The sequence below is a fragment of the Amia ocellicauda genome, chromosome 16 (assembly GCF_036373705.1).
Source record: "Amia ocellicauda isolate fAmiCal2 chromosome 16, fAmiCal2.hap1, whole genome shotgun sequence".
Taxonomy (NCBI): domain Eukaryota; kingdom Metazoa; phylum Chordata; class Actinopteri; order Amiiformes; family Amiidae; genus Amia; species Amia ocellicauda.
In genome coordinates this window covers 14,348,641-14,361,223 of record NC_089865.1, presented here as the reverse complement: position 1 = coordinate 14,361,223, position 12,583 = coordinate 14,348,641, and positions in this window count along the sequence as shown.

Sequence of the window (12,583 nt, the reverse complement as noted above, 5' to 3'; positions counted from 1 at the left end):
TGAGATATTATAATATATATTTAGAACTGAAAATGGGACTTCTATCCTCAATTAAAATTTTGAATTATGTTAAATGGAATGTAATTTCCATTTTGTTTTAGGAAGACTTCTGCTGAGCTGTAAACTTGTAAAATGTTAAGGTAATTAACAATACTGCTGAAAATATGAATGTTTATTAATAGGAACAATGTGTTTCCCTTCACACTATGTACATGAGGGCTAGGCGTCTCTCTCTCTCTCTCTCTCCCTCTCTCTCTCTCTCTCTCTCTCTCTCTCTCTCTCTCTCTCTCTCTCTCTCTCTCTCTCTATCTCTGCTATCTAATTTTACATTTTTTGGAAAAAACTAAACTATAAGGAATTACATAGGGAAGGCAGACATTGTATTGATATAATTTTGTTTTTGAAATTGTAAATTTAATAGTATACAGTGAGGGAAAAAAGTATTTGATCCCCTGCTGATTTTGTACGTTTGCCAACTGACAAAGAAATGATCAGTCTATAATTTTAATGGTAGGTGTATTTTAACAGTGAGAGACAAAATAACAACAAAAAAATCCAGAAAAACGCATTTCAAAAAAGTTATAAATTGATTTGCATGTTAATGAGGGAAATAAGTATTTGACCCCTTCGACTTAGTACTTGGTGGCAAAACCCTTGTTGGCAATCACAGAGGTCAGACGTTTCTTGTAGTTGGCCACCAGGTTTGCACACATCTCAGGAGGGATTTTGTCCCACTCCTCTTTGCAGATCCTCTCCAAGTCATTAAGGTTTCGAGGCTGACGTTTGGCAACTCGAACCTTCAGCTCCCTCCACAGATTTTTTATGGGATTAAGGTGTGGAGACTGGCTAGGCCACTCCAGGACCTTAATGTGCTTCTTCTTGAGCCACTCCTTTGTTGCCTTGGCTGTGTGCTTTGGGTCACTGTCATGCTGGAATACCCATCCACGACCCATTTTAAATGCCCTGGCTGAGGGAAGGAGGTTCTCACCCAAGATTTGACGGTACATGGCCCCGTCCATCGTCCCTTTGATGCGGTGCAGTTGTCCTGTCCCCTTAGCAGAAAAACACCCCCAAAGCATAATGTTTCCACCTCCATGTTTGACGGTGGGGATGGTGTTCTTGGGGTCATTCCTCCTCCTCCAAACACGGCGAGTTGAGTTGATGCCAAAGAGCTCGATTTTGGTCTCATCTGACCACAACACTTTCACCCAGTTCTCCTCTGAATCATTCAGATGTTCATTGGCAAACTTCAGACGGGCCTGTACATGTGCTTTCTTGAGCAGGGGGACCTTGCGGGCGCTGCAGGATTTCAGTCCTTCACGGCGTAGTGTGTTACCAATTGTTTTCTTGGTGACTATGGTCCCAGCTGCCTTGGGATCATTAACAAGATCCTCCCGTGTAGTTCTGGGCTGATTCCTCACCGTTCTCATGATCATTGAAACTCAACATGCAAATCAATTTATAACTTTTTTGAAACGCGTTTTTCTGGATTTTTTTTGTTGTTATTCTGTCTCTCACTGTTAAAATACATCTACCATTAAAATTATAGACTGATCATTTCTTTGTCAGTGGACAAACGTACAAAATCAGCAGGGCATCAAATACTTTTTTCCATCACTGTATATATTAAAAAGGTTTTTACGAATATTACAAGTATTTTTCACAAAGTAACAGTATTTCAGAATATTTAGATAATAATAATTATTATTATTTTTATTTCTTGGCAGACGCCCTTATCCAGGGCCACTTACAACATAAGTGCAAAACGAAGTACAAAAATACAGTTAAGTAAAGGCTTCAAACATTACAAATTCAATTTACATAAAACATAGCAATTCAAAATATAATACATTTTACAATGTACAATTTACAAAGGCAAGTACAGTAAGTGAGGTCATACATCCTGGACAGTAAAAGCTAAGTGCTGTCAAGATGTAGGGTTACAGTCAAGGGCTACGGGAAAGGGAGCAAGAGGAAAACAATCAAAAACCCAAGCAGCATAATAAAACTCTGTGAAGAGCTATCTAACAGGGATTAAAAGGACTAATATTACAAGTACTGTCTGAAAAGATGCGTCTTGAGTAAGCGCCGGAAGGAGGTCAAGGACTCTGCTGTTTTGACTTCGGTGGGAAGGTCGTTCCACCATTTAGGGGCCAGGGATGAGAAGGAGCGGCTCTGGAGGAAGGAGAGTGGAGAGGAGGCAGAGTTAGTCTTCTGGCACCGGAAGACTGCAGTGGTCTGGAGGGGATGTATGGAGAGACGAGGGTAGCTTGGTGCAGTGTGGTTGAGACAGCGATAGATGAGGGTCAATGTCTTGAACTGAAAGCGTGCCGGTATTGGGAGCCAGTGGAGGGAGCGGAGCAGTGGAGTAGCGTGTGTGAATCGGGGCAGAGAGAATACTAGACGAGCCGCAGAATTCTAGATGAGCTGGAGCGGCGGGTAGTTGTTGCAGGCAGGCCGGCCAGGAGGGAGTTGCAGTAGTCCAGGCGGGAGAGGACCAGGGACTGGACAAGCAGCTCAGTCGAGTAGTAAGTGAGGAAGGGACGGATTTGGCGTATGTTGCTCAGGAAGAATTTACAGGTGCGTGTCAGCGTGGTGATGTGCTGGGTGTAGGAGAGCGCAGGATCGAGGGTCACTCCTAGATTTTTAGCGGAAGAAGAAGGAGAGAGTGTGGTGGATTCCAAGGGGATCGAGATGGAGAGGTCAGCAGAAGGTGAGGAAGAGTGGGGGAAAAACAGGAGATCCGATTTGGAGAGGTTGAGCTTGAGGTGGTGTGAGTGCATCCAGGCGGAGATAGCAGACAAACAGGAAGAGATGCAAGAGGGGATGAGAGGGTCAGAAGAGGGAAAAGACAGGAAGATCTGGGCATCATCAGCATAGAAGTGGTAGGAGAAACCATGGGATGCGACGAGGGGGCCCAGGGAGCGAGGGTAGAGAGAGAACAGGAGGGGGCCCAAGACAGAGCCTCAGGGTATGCCTGTGAGGAGAGGTTGGGGGGTGGATGAGGAACCTCGCCATGTCACTTGGTAGGTCCGGTCGCTGAGGTAAGAGGAGAACCAGGTGAGAGCAGTCCCAGAGATTTCAAGGTCAGCGAGGCAGGAGAGGAGGATGCAGTGATCGACGGTGTCAAATGCTGCTGAGAGATCAAGGAGGATGAGGACTGAGGAGAGGGAGGCCGCCCGAGCACAGCTGAGGGAGTCAGTGACAGCCAGGAGAGCCGTTTCAGTGGAGTGAGCTGTGCGGAAGCCGGATTGCAGAGGATCAAGCAGTGAGTGTTGGGACAGAAAGGCAGAGAGCTGACGGTGGACCGCCCGCTCAAGAGTCTTTGAGAGGAAGGGGAGTAGGGAGACAGGGCGGTAGTTCTGAGGAGAGGTAGGGTCATGGGTTGGTTTCTTGAGGAGTGGGATGACAGCAGAGGGGAAACAGCCAGAGAGGAGTGAGGAGTTGAGGAGGGAGGAGATGAAGGGGAGAAGATCAGGAGTGGTCGCTTGGAGGAAGTGAGAAGGGAGAGGGTCCAGGGCACATGTTGTAGGTTTGTGACATAGGAGGAGAGCGGAAACTTCAGCGTCTGAGAGAGGTGAGAATGAAGAAAAGGAAGCTTGATCGGTGGGAGGTTTGGGTGTGATGGGAGAGGAGGGGGGACTGTTGAAGAGCTTGTGGATGTCTGTGATCTTGGAGGAGAAGAAGGAGGTGAAATCATCAGCAGTGAGAGATGAGGGAGGAGGAGGGGGGCAAGGAGGGAGGAGAAGGTGGAGAAGAGTTTGCGGGGGTTGTTGACAGTGGATTCGAAGAGTGATTGGAAGTAAGACTTCTTGGCTGAGGTGAGTCAGGAGGAGAATGTAGACAGTAGAGAGTGGTAGACTTCGAGGACAGCTGGGAGTTTGGTCCTTTTCCACTTCTGTACGGTGGCACGCAGACTAGTTCGGGAAATAAGAGTAAATAGTTAAAACACACACACACACAATAAAAATGGTCACCAAACAGCAGTAGGTGGAATTGGTAATGTAGTAAATACTTTAAAAAAGCATGGAAAAGCTTTGTATTCAGGACAATAGGCCATAGTTAATGTTTGCATTGTTTTCAGGTCTGATATCAACAAGAGTAAAATACAATAAATCATTTTAAATTCCACAATGCATTAAAACACAGGTTGTACTGATAGAACATAATAAAACATTGAGCTAATGTTGGTGTACTTGTAATCAGACTATAGCTCTTGAGGACTGTATATGTTTCAATGTATGTTCATTGGAGGACACCTAATGACTTTTCCTCTACGACTGGGTCCTGTCCATTTCATTTTCTCGGACGTATGAGCACAAAGAAAGAGCGGTTAAGCATTTGCTCATCTTGGAAGACTGGCCTTGTTTGGGAGGTTTCCTTTTGAAAAAAAAAGTGCATTTCTATTGACAAGAAAAACTAGAGCGTGTTTTATATCACTGGGCTGCAAGTACCTTTGGAGGAGTACATCGCTACAAAAGACCAAACTATTCTTGACTGCAAAGGAAAACATAACATAGTGATACGAATTTAGCCAAAATACATTTTACTGCCCCATTTTACCTCACACAAATCAGCAATTGTCTTCTATATCATGTGGACTGCATTACCAATCTTAGTTTGAGGGATCGAACCCCAAGAGTAGGCTGTAATTGCAAAATCCACTATTGTGAAATCTCACCCAAACTATGAAGTGTATTGTTCCAAGGCAATGGACAGCACCACAAATTATAAGCCTTGATTTGCCACTGCTCGTTTGGTTCCAGAATAAACAGGAAGTTATTTTCAACCCAACGTATTTATATATATATGCATTTGTGTGTGTGTGTGTGTCACTTATTTAAATAAAGGAATCACAATGTAATTATAGTATTAACTGGGTCAAAATTGTGAATATCTGTTATAGAGACACGAGTAATTGCTTTCAACCATATTACATATAACTGCTAATTTCAAATACAATCCCGAATGTTAGGGTTTTTTGTATCTAATTAAGCAAGCACTTAGTTCATTATGTACATTACTCATCTGACTTCACTTTTTGGTAGTTTTCATCGTTCCCTGAAGATTTATTAGCAATTTTCCTTCCCTTGCCCCTACATAGCCCCACATCTGCTCATAAATACAAGTAGTGAGATCCCAGAAGTGAATGTCTGTGAGTCTAAGCAGCCTTCTTTGACCTTAATGAACAGCAGACAGCATGTTTAGTTCAAAAACCTCCACAGCAGGAGGCTTTCAAGCATTTATTGTATAACTCACCTTGCATCCATAATGATGCCTGTATTTCGGCAGACTCTAATTACAGGAGCAATGGACAGTTAAGAATATTATGCAGGATAAAAACGGAAGAGGCAAAGGTTCTGTATTATTATTATTATTATTATTATTATTATTATTATTATTAATAATAATACACATTCTACTACTAATAATGATGGTGTAGTTGTTACTTGACTATTCAGGTGCAAAATAAAACACTGCTAGGGCTCAACAAGTGGAAAAAACTGGTTAGTCCTTTCTCCTGCATAATGCCTTCCTGGCTCTTTAGCATCTCATTACCAATTCCCAGAGGTGTATTTCCCCAAAAAGGAAGGAGGCTACATGGATCATTAGCAGTAGTTGCATGCATTCCAGACACATGCACATTTAATATTGACTTTTCTGCGGGATTTAGCTACAAGGAATACTGCAGCTCTTTTCTTGTTTATAAAGTGGAGAGTTTGAAATTAGCATGTTTGGCTTATATCTGTCCCCAGGAGGCTGTGTTCTTCTTTTTTTTAATTAATCATTTTTTTTCAGAAGGAAAACAGGCAACGCAATTGCATGGAGGGTATTCCAATACAATATTGTGTGAAGTTTAGTGAGATCCCAGAGTGACTCTTCAAAGAGAGTCCTGGAATTAAGGCTATAAATATTTCCTACAACCAGCAAACTTGTTCTCAATAATATTTTCCCACTTAGTACATTGTAGGCTTTTCCATATTGTAGGAAACTTTTTTAGACACAGTCATTTTTGGCACGGATGGATTATTTTTTTAAATGTATTTGATTTATTATTTTAGGGAAGATGAAGTCTAGTTGTTAATTAAGGATGTAGTTGTGGTTTACACGGAATGATGTATGAGCAGCAGTTCTTAAATAATTTGCTTACTGTTTTGTTCATACTTCCAAAATGTGGTTACTGCCGGGCCTTGTTTCATACAATGAACCCTCTTGTTTAAGGTGACTGTGGTTGAGATGCCAGCTTTTTATTTGAAAAGAAGAAATGATATCCCTTGTCCTCGATGTTGTGAAAAAGAGCTCCTCACTATAAAATGACTGCAGGAAAAGAAATAGTTTAGATTGTATCCATTATCACTGGAAACATGTCATGGCTGCGAGTGATTTTTGAACAAGTCGTGCACTTTGCTTCCTTTTTTTACATCCTCTATTTGCTCAAATAAGGCTATTTATCTCTTTTATCCACAGTCAAGCAAGACATACGGCCCCTGGGATACACTGAGTCCTCAGGTTAAACAGTCTGACAGCAACGTATGTAGGGCATTATTATACACTTCCTCGGAGAGAGTCCCTCTAGGCATGTAAAAAACACATAAAGAGTTGTTTTTAATCACATATAAAAGGACTGCTTCATTTTACAGCCTTTCCATTTTGTGTTGTGTCACCTTGATAAGATGATAAGTGATAAGATGTTTGTTAGCCCTTAATGTGCCTTCTCATTTGGGCAACTTAGTCACTTTTGCCAGAGAACATCGCTACATTTCACATTTTTATACCCACCTCACAAGAAGCCTGTATTTTACTTTAACAATTATTTATGTCAATAAGACGTTCCAATGTGTAGAAAATAAATAAATATGTCCAGTGACTTTTTTGTTATTCAGAAACTTTCACTATTTGCACTAGCTTTAGAAAATACTATTGTTGTTTAAATAAAAATACTTGCTTCAACTTGATTAATTGCATATAGTCAGTCACTATATATATATATATATATTATAGTGAAGATAATATTATGTCTTATTCCATAGACATTAGCTAAAATTAATAACCAGAAAACTATAGTGAGAATTCAATACAAAGGCAATTATCAGATAAATCATTTGAAATACAATATCGCCACCTACTGGGTGAGAAAAAACAAGCACTTTCTGAAGGCATCCACAATTGAAAGTGGCACCAAAATGCACTTGTTAGAAAGCCAAACTTCTACACTGGAGAACAAACTACTGGCAAAGGAAATCTGAGCCTGTCCTGAACCTTGACAAGATGGTACTTTCATGTTATACAGAGAAGAAGTCATTATTCGAGGTAGCAACCTGTATTTCCAATATAGCAAACAAGTCATCTAATTGTGCATCAGTATCAATATTTGCTTACTGATGATGCTTATGGTGAAGCACAGGGAAGGAACTCGAGATCAGTAAAGGCTTGGGAGCAATAATGAAAAATAATAACAATCTCCACTACTTTGTTATGCTGACTGAAAACAGAAAAGCAAGAGCAATGTTAAACTACAGAATTGACATATCATTCAATGCCTGTGTTGCTTTCTGTTTCTGGCAGGCATTATTGATATTCCAATCCAATACAAGATCTAAATGTTAGATGAATAACAATGCTTATGTATTTCTGCCTAAATATGTATTTTTTCAACTATCTTACTAATATTACCTGTTTAATTACTAGACATTCTATATCTGTATAATTAGTTTTAAAATCAAACTCTACACCCAACAAAACCTAATATTATATGCATTTTACATATGCACTCTAAACATTAATTTTGAACCTACCTATAAGCATATTACTATTAGTCATGTCTGTAAACACCAGTAAAAATTGGTTCATGAAAAAGCTGCACAATAAGCAGAAGCTTGAAAAATGTAATAAGCAAAAGCTTTGGCGCAGATCCTTTGGCTGTTTTGTATGGCATTGGATTCGGCTTTAGTGAAATCCTGAGTCCAGAGTTTTAGGAGCATTAGATCAAATAAACTCATAGGTGCATTTATATCAAATTACCCTGGCATAGAGACACGCGAAAGCACTTCTGAACACTGTGTGTCTCTTTAATGCAGGGTGAAGAAAAGTGTCTGTAAAGGTCATTCCCGTAATGAATAGGAGCGTTCCAGGCAATTGATTTAGCTCAGAGGAGATAGGGGCATCACCAGTCTTGACTTAACCCTGCACTGGGTGTAGATGGAAACACATGATCTTTCTGGAACGTGTGTAATACGTCCTGGCAGGAACGTTTACAAGTCAGTGTAGGAAGAGGAAATGTCTATGCCAACCCTAGTGCCTTGGAGAGCTCATTTTCTCGACTTTATTTGTGGTCAACAGCAATTCCAAAAATTCCAAGTCATGCTCGGAGTGGTCCCATGATTTTCTGTTACTTTCATGTAACTACATAACATGGACATAACACTACTTCTTATTATATTTCTTAGCAGACACCCTTATCCAGGGCTACAATATATCACATTATGTTTATATACAATTACTCTTTTATACAGCTGTGTTTTTACTGGAGCAACCTAGGTAAAGTATCTTGCTCAACAGCAGGGTCCCCCACCTGGGTTTGATCCCACAATCCTTCACTCCAGAGTCCAGAGCACTAAATACTACGCTTATATAAATGCATCTTTATTATTAAGAAATCCAATTAGCTGATACTGTTATGTCTCTCAGAACAAGTCTGTAACTAAATAAGAGAAACAAAAAGTAATGATAATTCCGACCTTATTCTATTTTCCATGGACTGAAAACCTTAGGGAGTAACTGTAACTAAACTAAACACCCTCAGGCTTTCACTTACTTCACAGATGGCTTTAAATTGTAGATTGTGCTTCATCTACTCACATTTTCATCTTCTTGTCAATTAAAACAATTCTATTTAATTTACCGTATAGCTATTACTGAACCACTGAAGGCAACCTTTACACATAAAAGTGTAATATGGAATTATTTAAGAGAAAAATATATGAAAAAGACAGGAGTAAAAGTCTGGTAAAATAACAATAATACATAAAACACCCCCCCATAGATCTACTTCCCTCACAGTCACTTTTAAAATCCAACAAATCACTAGCATGTTATATAATTTCTGGGGAGCATTATAAAATTATAGTGGGAAGGTTTGGCTGTGGAAGGTTTTACTTGGTTTAAAAAACACATTTATTCAAACAACAGGGATCTCAGACCATTTACATTTACTAATCTGTAATTGTGGTTTGATGCAAATGTTTTATCGTGCTTGTGTTGGAGTAATTGTGTACAGGTATAATTGAGCTGATCTGAAAGGCTACAATGAAAAAGAATATCTAGAATGTATTAGTTTAACTGTGTAACAAAGATGTATAAGAATGAAATTTAGAAGATATTTCAGGTCTCAGTTCATCTTTGCCCAAGGAAAAATATCAAAAGACGGGTTTTACAATTTTATCTCCAACTTTACAATAAGTATGTCTAATATATTGAGATGTTCTTGGCTCTCTATTAATAAAGCTATGATATATGTTTTTTCCTAAGCAGAGATGTTAACGTGCTTATGCGCTCAGGTGTACAAATGTAAACTGCTTTGACTTTCAAGTCAGACAGTTTTGGTGATATACTATAATGTAATCACTGCTTGTTCACTGATATTACTGCGGCTGCCCTGGGCTTCAATAATGTCCATTGGAAGAAGATGTTGATTTATTCACAATGGTTGCTTTCAAGGGGATTTTAATCTTGACAGGATGATTACTGGTTTTCCATTGCTTTTTGAGCTATGATCTCCATGACAAATAAAACAAGCATCTCAATCAACCCAGTCTGAATTCCCCATTTGAAGAAAAGCCATCATATAAAACATTAGACAGTGTCTATCTAAAACCACAGTACTGTATGTCACTCAGTAATCATACACACCAAACCAGTATTGATTGGATGATCAAGTTTGACAGCGTGAAACAATATAAAAATTATTTAAACAATTTAATGTTTTGCATCAGAACAGGCTTAGCTTGAAGAGTAGATGATCTGACAATTCCCAACCTCACTGTAACCTTTATGAATAAATTGAATTCTGCCTGAGTATACCAGAGGGGATATACTTATACTGCACTGCATACCAATGTGGATTTTAAATTGTACGTTTTCTCCATAGGCTATGTTTTTTCAACACTGATTGCCCCAAGATGAATGGAATTGAGAAATTACTTTTTTAAGATGGAACAGGAATGGTATGAGGAACAACAAATATTAGAGAATGAAGGTTAGGTAGGTTCCACCAATTAGCTGCCGGAGCTCAATTTATGGCACCATACTTTGCTTTAGTGTCTATGTTTTCCATTTAGCATTTCACAAGAAACCCAAAGACCTTGGCAGAGTTATTTTGTGTCTGTGTGTGTGTGTGTGTGTGTGTGGTAGGAACACTATTCATAAAAGAGAAAATTAACAGCTATGGTAACATTATCATAACCAAACAATCTAGTAAATACCATGCAAAAGCTGGAGAAAACAAACCCAAAAGTACACTAGAATAAGGAAAATCAAATCAAATCAAAGGGATACATTCGCTAATCTTCAGTAATTGTAATTGGACATTTCCTATCTTCAAGTCATTTACTGTTGCATTTTGTAATGTTGTGATGTCAGATCAGTCTGTAGAGATCCAATGTTGTCCGTCCAGTATGTTTTAAAGCTTACACACAGGTTTTAATAACCATATGTTGTGAAGAAGAGTCATATTTTCCACAGATTACCCCACATTGTATTAAATCTATTGCTGACACCAATTATAACATCAAAACAATGGTACACTCAGTTTTCTTCCTTCGCCCATGTGTTGGATCACATCATTAAAACATTAACACTTACACGACGTACATAGTAGACTGGTGAGTCAGTTCCAAACCTATCATCTAGAAAAGTGTTTTGTTGTTGTTGATGGTGATGGTGGTGGTTTGGTAGACCTAAATCCACATTAAATCCAAGCTTCAACTAACCTCAGGTTTTGAGACTGTTGTGACAATGTGGTCATGATGTTAAATTGCTAGCTGCGAAGTGACATATAAGATTTAATCTGGACTCTTGATGAGCTCTTCTTCTTCTCAAAGAACCGCCGCTTAAAATTACTTTTTGAGAACTAATCAGTCTTCTTATTTCCTGAGACAATGACTGCTTCCAAATCAATTTTGTAGGGACCTCTAGCTATATCCAAACAGCAAGCATGATAAGGTTATAAGCTCTGGATCCCCAAACACCCAGTGTACACCATTATATCTATTAGCTAGATTAGACAGTGAGGGGCTTTTTTGCACACAGCATATCTATCAGCAACTTGAGCATATGAGAGGATTTTTCTGGTGGTGCCTGCTTTGTAGGACAACCATTAAGGACGATGTAGGAAAAGCTTAGAAGCTGATATTGACTAACTATAGATCCACCCTTACAGGAAATCACATACAAATAAACAACATTGAACTGTAAAAAAGGCAAGTTAACAGTATAATAAGCAAATGGCTATGTTTACAAGTACATAATTCTCCTGAAATGTAACCTTCCAATCCAATAATTTTAATTAAAATGTAAGTCTACAAAGTCACAGTATGAAAGAATATAATTACACAGTAAACTACTGTAAAATCTGGTAAGAGTGATTGAATTCCTAGTGCTGTATATATTCACTGGCTAGTTTGGGTGATTTTGGAATCATACACACATTTCTGACTCCTTCTCTATAGTTCAGTTCAGTGTATCGCTTTTTAAAATCTTATCGTAGCCCATTTCCCTGGAACATTTAGTGTTGGCACGACTTTCAATCTTCCACAGTAGAAATGACTGTTGTACCCACTGAGCCATTATACCAACCTATTGCACTGGAGAAGATAGCAACATGGATTTTATGATTTAGCGGTTTCCGCACACTCTGAAATACATTCATAAGTTTGTGAATTATATTCCAAGCAAATACATTGGTTGTGGTGCTTAAAAAGAACAACAACCAAGGTTAAGATTAAAAAAAAATTAAGCCAGTACACAAGTGTGAACAACTCAAACAATTGGTCACCAAGCTTTCAAGGATAGACTCCAAAGTTTTCATACTTGATTTAGACAAATTTACGCTAATTATGTACACTATGTTAACATTGCTTGTTTCTTTTCCAGCCAATGGGATTGCTAGAAATCCATGAAGTTTACAGTAATGTACCGAACAAAACGTCACATGATATTTTACTGTAAAGAATACAGTAACATACAGGCAAATGTACATGTTTTTACAGTGTGTATCTGCCTCTGATCGGATGTAGCTCAGATGTAACTACTGTTTATTTTCAAGAGAGATGATCCCATAGTGAAGGTAGCACAAATACCAACTAAAAATATGAAAATGAAAACGGAACCTATAGATTAGGTGTAAATTGAGGTTACCCTTGTGTTTTAACCTTATACATAAGTCAGTTCCTGGTCAACTAAATATTTCAACCTGAAGCTGTGAAAATATCTATATGAGCGTGGAAGGCTACATCTGCCTAGACTTCAGAATTAATTTTAATGTCTTCTATAGAGGCTGGAAAAGCCTGATCAGCCCCAGCTTCAT